The following is a 5,726-nucleotide window of genomic DNA, read 5'->3' as shown; positions in this document are numbered from 1 at the left end:
TTTGAATGTTGGGGGGGGGGCTCACATGATTCCTCCAGCATATCCATGATGGCTCTCAATTAAGAAAGCTGCCATCCGGCCTGGTAGTGGTGGTGTACACCTTTAGTCCCAGCACTCAAAACAGCCAAATCACTGGTTCTAGGGCAGCCTGGTCTACAGAGTGAGTTCCAGGCTGGTCAGGACTACACGGAGAAACCCTGTCTTAAAACAAGCAAACAAACAAAAAAGGAAACAGCTGTCTGTCACCACCCCAAGTTAAATAAATAAGGATGGAGCGGCAACTGAAGAAAACGTTCCGGTTCTGGTAGCGTGGTTCTTCTGTTGGGATTGTGTGATGTGAAAGGCTTATCCTAGATAGGCAAGGTCACCCACTGTCATCACAGCCCCGAGGAGGCTGAAGGAGAGTCCAGAATTTGGGTCAGTCTGGGCTGCACAGTGAGACCCTGTTGACGGAGACCACTTCTGTTTCCCGACAGCTCAGACCTCAATAATCACAGAAACTATATTAATTACAGCACTGCTTGGTCAATAGCTTGGGCCTCTTGGCTAGTTCTTATATCTTAAATAACCCATTTCTATTGTTCTGTGTATTGGCACGAGGCTGTGGCTTACTGGGTAAGGTCCCATCAACCGTTTCCTTTGGCAGCTACGTGGTGTCTCTTTGACTCTGCCTACTATCTCTATCTCTGTTCTGATTTCCCACCTGGCTTTACTCTGCTAAGCCCAAACTGCTTTACTCATCAACCAATAAAGGCAGCACACATACTGGACATCCCACATCAAGGCCCCCCTAAAAGCAGACGTTCACAAGCAAACACATCCGATGCCCCTCAGGGGTCACCTGGCAGAGTCAGCTGACTGGCAGCTGATGGTGGCCTTGCTGCAGGACAGTCTGGCACGCAATGAGTGGGCCTCACGTGTCCCTGAGGAAGGACTTCCTCAGCTACACCTCCCAGGGTTACTGTTTGGTTACTCACCCAGGAATGGCAGGGCCCGGCCTCCCATGATATAGCAGGCTGAGGCAAGGGTGGCAAACCCAAGTAGGGGAGTGTCTGGTTTCCTCAGGTCCAGACAGATCAGCTCATCCCGGACTCACCAGCCTGGCTAGGAGCCCGGCTTCCAGAGGACGGATGTAGAGCTGTTGAGTTTGTGCCCGGGGTGGGGTGGGCTCACGCCTTCATTCACACAGTTCAGACCACTAATTTCACATGCCCCTTTTTAAAAATTAAATGCCTAATGTGTGAGGTGCTGCTGTATGCGATGAGATGTAGTCACTCAGAGGCAATTAATAAAATCCCTGACGCAGCCCGGTATGGCAGCCCATCCCTGCCTTCCTGCCAGACAGAAGCAGAGTATGATGTGGCAGAAGCTGAGTTTGATGGATGTGAGGAGAGGAGACACCTCTGCTGTTCCGCATGGCTGTGCATGCAGCTCAGGGTGGGTGGGGTTGCTTGCAGGTTGCTAGAGCAGAGTGGGGCGTCTGCATGACCCAAACCAAGGAGCCCCATTCTGTTGAACATTCTCTGCGCTTTCCTGACTTCCTTACAAGCCGGGTTTTCTTTTTTTAAGATTATTTGTGTGTGTGTGTGTGTGTGTGTGTGTGTGTGTGTGTGTGTGTACGCACGGATATATGCGTGTGCGTGTGCATTGAATACAGTGCCAGTGGAGGCCAGGAGAGGGCGTTGCATCCCCTAGAGCTGAAGTTGCAGGCACTGTATCTCAGTTCCACGAGGCTGATTTTTCTAAGCTACTTCTTCGTGGCTAAATCCTTCACTGGGCCCCTTCCTGTGTCTGTGAGGTATACACCTTATTAAAGTTTCTGTTTGCTTTGCTTTAGTTTGTCTGTTGTTACAAAGCCCTGCCCATCTAAGAACTGTGAAAAGTAGAACAGAAGCTGTTTCCTCCCCCACAGTTCTTAATGCCTCAGAATTGTACACTTAAACACACTTAAAGCAGTAGACTGAATGCCAGGGATGTCTCACTGCCAGCTTTCGTTGTAATTAGTGTACATTAAATGTACAAAACAGTGAGTTCCCTTCTGACATATCATAACTGCTCGCACATAGCAGGCCTTGCTGTTATCGTCCCCTTGTTCTTGTCTGCCCCCTTCCTTCTCATCTTTCTCCTCATGTCCCTTCTACTTTTGTGCCTTCCCTCCCAGATCCCACAGGTGAAAGGAAGCATGACACTCTATTTTCTCTTTTATCTTGACACAGGTCCTGCCTATACAATCCTGACTGGCCTGGAGCTCACTGTGTAAACCAGGCTGGCCTCAGATTCACAGAGATGATCCACCAGCCTCTGCCTTCTGCGTACTGGGAATAAAGGTGTGTACCACTCACTACGCCTGGCTACACCTGTCTTTCTGAATCTGGCTAATCTTGTCTAGCATGATGATTTCCAGGTCCATCCATTCATTTTTTTCCTGCAGATGCCATAATTTCATTCTTTATGGAAGAACAATATTCCCTTTTGTGTATGTAATACAGAGAGAGAGAGAGAGAGAGAGAGAGAGAGAGAGAGAGAGAGATCACTAGGCTGATAGGCTGATTAGCTGAGTCCATTCGCTTTGGCTGTTAGGATGCACCAGAGATCAAAATAAGTGTATGGTCACTGTAGGAAAAATCTTGGAGTTTTTTGGGTATATACCCAGGAGTGGTATAGCTAGGTCATATGTTTCTAATTTGTTAAAGACTTCCATGACAGCCAGAATAGCTTACCTTCCATCAGCATTGTATGTGGGTTCCTTCTATCTATCCTACCCTTACTAGAATTTATCATTTGTTTATTTTTGTTGTTATGAGTTGTTTTTATCTATAAGGTTTCCTGCACAGTTGTTGGGAGGTAGCACAAAAGTTAGTAACAAATCCAATGGGAAAGCTCTTGACATTGCAGTCTTTCCAGGCACTAGCAGATGGACGAGGGGTCAGGACGTAGCTGCTGAGGTGCTGGCGTCAAGACTTTGTATCTTGAGTCTCCCATCCCCGAGCCAACTACTCCGTGCAGTGAGAAGCTGTTCCGTGATGCCCTGGGCAGCTTCTCCAGTTTCTCTTTTTGTGCTGGTTGCGCTATCCATTCCTGGGCCCGGTGGTGTCCATAAACGTCTTCCATAAGTCTCTGAGGACGGTGCCCAGTGCTGGTAGAAGGCACCCAGCGAGCCTGGTGCCAGCAGCCAGGATACAAACGAGGCTGTGAGAAGGAAGATGTGTTAAAAGCACCAGAGTGACCATGTCAACCTTTGACCCCAGCTCTAGGGATGCAGAAGCAGGCGGAGGTCACTGAGTTTGAAGACAGCCAGGACCATGCACAGAGAAACCCTGTCTCAAAAAACAAACAAATCACCGGATTTCGGCGAGGACAGGAGTGGACATTCCAAACACAGGGAAAAGCTTTTGACTACCCCTGTAGTATCAATGGCCAGGGCACGGGCAGTCCACAGTCACCTTCCAGTACAGGGACTTCTTTTGTTTTATGACAGTTATTCTGACCGGGGTGAACTGGAATCTTGGTGTAGTTTGGCACGGGCAGTCCACAGTCACCTTCCAGTACAGGGACTTCTTTTGTTTTATGACAGTTATTCGGACCGGGGTGAACTGGAATCTTGGTGTAGTTTTGGTTTGCTTCTTCCTGTGAAACGTTGGGGTCAAGGAGACCACAGAGACCAACAGGAGGAACAGCAGAGAACTCAGCTTATTCTAGAAGCGGGGTGTGGAGTCTTTATTCTCAGCTGTCTTACACTGCTGCAGCTTTAATTACAAAATACATACGTGTAAGACACCAGTCCGTAATGTTTGCTCTTTTCTTACTGGAAAAAAAAAGCACCCTTTTTTTGTTTTTTTGTTTTTTGAGACAGAGTTTCTCTGTAGCTTTGGAGCCTATATTAGAACTAGCTCTTTTTTTTCCCACTATGAATAACACTCTATTTAGTAATTTTCTTTGCAACTGAAACTCTGGGAATTCAAAATTAACATCCTTGCCCGTGAGCTTCTTATACACAGCGGGAAAAGTTTCAACCTTGTGCTCCACATTGTAGAACTAGCTCCTGTAGACCAGCCTGGCCTCCAACTCACAGAGATCCGCCTGCCCCTGCCTCCTGAGTGCTGGGACTAAAGGTGTGTGCCATCCCTGCCCGGCAAAAATCAGCTTTTTTTATATGTTACTAATTGAACTTTTTCCCCAGGAAGATAAGTGTGAAGATGCCCAACTAAGGAAATACCTGTTGGAGTGTGAAGGTAGCATTATTCTGCCATAACTTTCCATATCCTCTTGTTTTCAAGGGACATCTGGCAAGTGTGTTGTCCTGACCTCACGGCAGTTCAGCAAATCTTCATTTTTTTTAGTCGACTAAAAATTGTGAGCATCCTTCCTTGTTTTGTATGTCTTCTGAAAAGTGGTCAGGCCATTGCCTGTTTGTTGATTAAATTACTTGTTATTTTACTGTCTTTTTTTTTTAAAAAAACACTAAAAAAGTAGTAATAGGGGGTAGACAAGATGGCTCAGTGGTTAAGAGCACTGGCTACTTTTTCAGGGGACCTGGGTTGGGTTCCCAGCACCCAAATGGTGGCTCATGACCAGCTGTAACTCAAGTGTACGCTTATTCTTTTTTTCTTTTTTCTTTTTCTTTTTTGTTGCAGTTCCAGATATCACCTAGGGCATCCTGAATGTAAGGCTAGCACTCCACCAATGAGCTGCAGCCCCAGCCGCAAGTGTACACTTTATATGTATTAGTATATGCCTGTTATATACTAATAAAGCCAAAGTAAAAGTACAATTTGAATACGTGTGCACACAAAGCTGCACTTAACAAGGAAGTGCAGTCTGTTGAGTTGGGGTCATAAAGGAGTGCTCTATGGAACTGGCATGGGTAGACAGTGTTTCAAGAGGTGACAAGTAGGCCTTGCAGCCGGGAGGCTGGCTGTGGATGGTTCCTAAGGAGGCTAGCACACTGGAGAAAGCCGTGGATGAGACCTCCTGGGACTGGAACAAAGCAGCCAGGAAGTGGTTTCCCTGGGTGGATGGACCTTTGGAGGAGTATCCTGCCCTTTGCCTTCCTGCCCCCTGCTTCCTGTCTGCCCTGAGCGGTTTTCCTCCAAAGGTGTTTCTGCTTTGCCACAGGCCTAAAAGCAGTAGCGCCAGATGGCCCTTGTTTATCCATCTCGAAATTCTTCAACAGATTGACCCATTGATGAAGTTACAGCCGTCATAGCCTAGTCATCTCTCAAAAGACACCAGTTAGCAACAATTCCTTAACACACTAGACTTTGGAGACATTTTTTTTTTTGACTCAAATAGTAACAATCCCTCTGATGGTTAATCTTGGCCGTCAACTTGTTGGGTTTTAGAAATACCTAGGTGACTGCTGACTGTGTCTGTGAAAGAGTTTTTAGTCAATGGAGGTGGGAAGACCCACCCTAAGTATGGGTGGCATCACTCCCTAGGCTGGGGGCCCCCTGGACTGAATGAAAAGGAGAAAGGGAGCTGAGCCCCAACATTCATCTCTGCTTCCTGACTGCGGGTATCATGTGACCAGCTGCCTCACAGCCCCGCTGCTATGAGTTCTCCACAGTGAGGATGTGTATGCTCCAACTGTGAGCCAAAACAATCCATTTCTTACATCGATGTGTATCAGGCGCCTTGTCCCAGCAATGAGAAAAGTGATATGACATTTCATAAACTTTATCAGCCAATGGGGTCTACTCCTTGTGTGCTCTATCTAGAAAGATGCT

General features: G+C 47.0%; 1 non-coding gene across 1 annotated transcript; it reads right to left on the bottom strand.

Moving 5' to 3' along the window:
- Window positions 1–3,330: 3,330 nt before the first annotated feature.
- On the bottom strand, window positions 3,331–3,457 carry LOC142836233 (small nucleolar RNA SNORA71). Its single transcript, XR_012908026.1, has one exon. It is a non-coding gene; the product is annotated as a small nucleolar RNA SNORA71 (small nucleolar RNA).
- Window positions 3,458–5,726: the final 2,269 nt, after the last annotated feature.

This window comes from Microtus pennsylvanicus, chromosome 15, assembly GCF_037038515.1.
Source record: "Microtus pennsylvanicus isolate mMicPen1 chromosome 15, mMicPen1.hap1, whole genome shotgun sequence".
Taxonomy (NCBI): domain Eukaryota; kingdom Metazoa; phylum Chordata; class Mammalia; order Rodentia; family Cricetidae; genus Microtus; species Microtus pennsylvanicus.
This window is presented reverse-complemented; position numbering and strand designations above follow the sequence as displayed.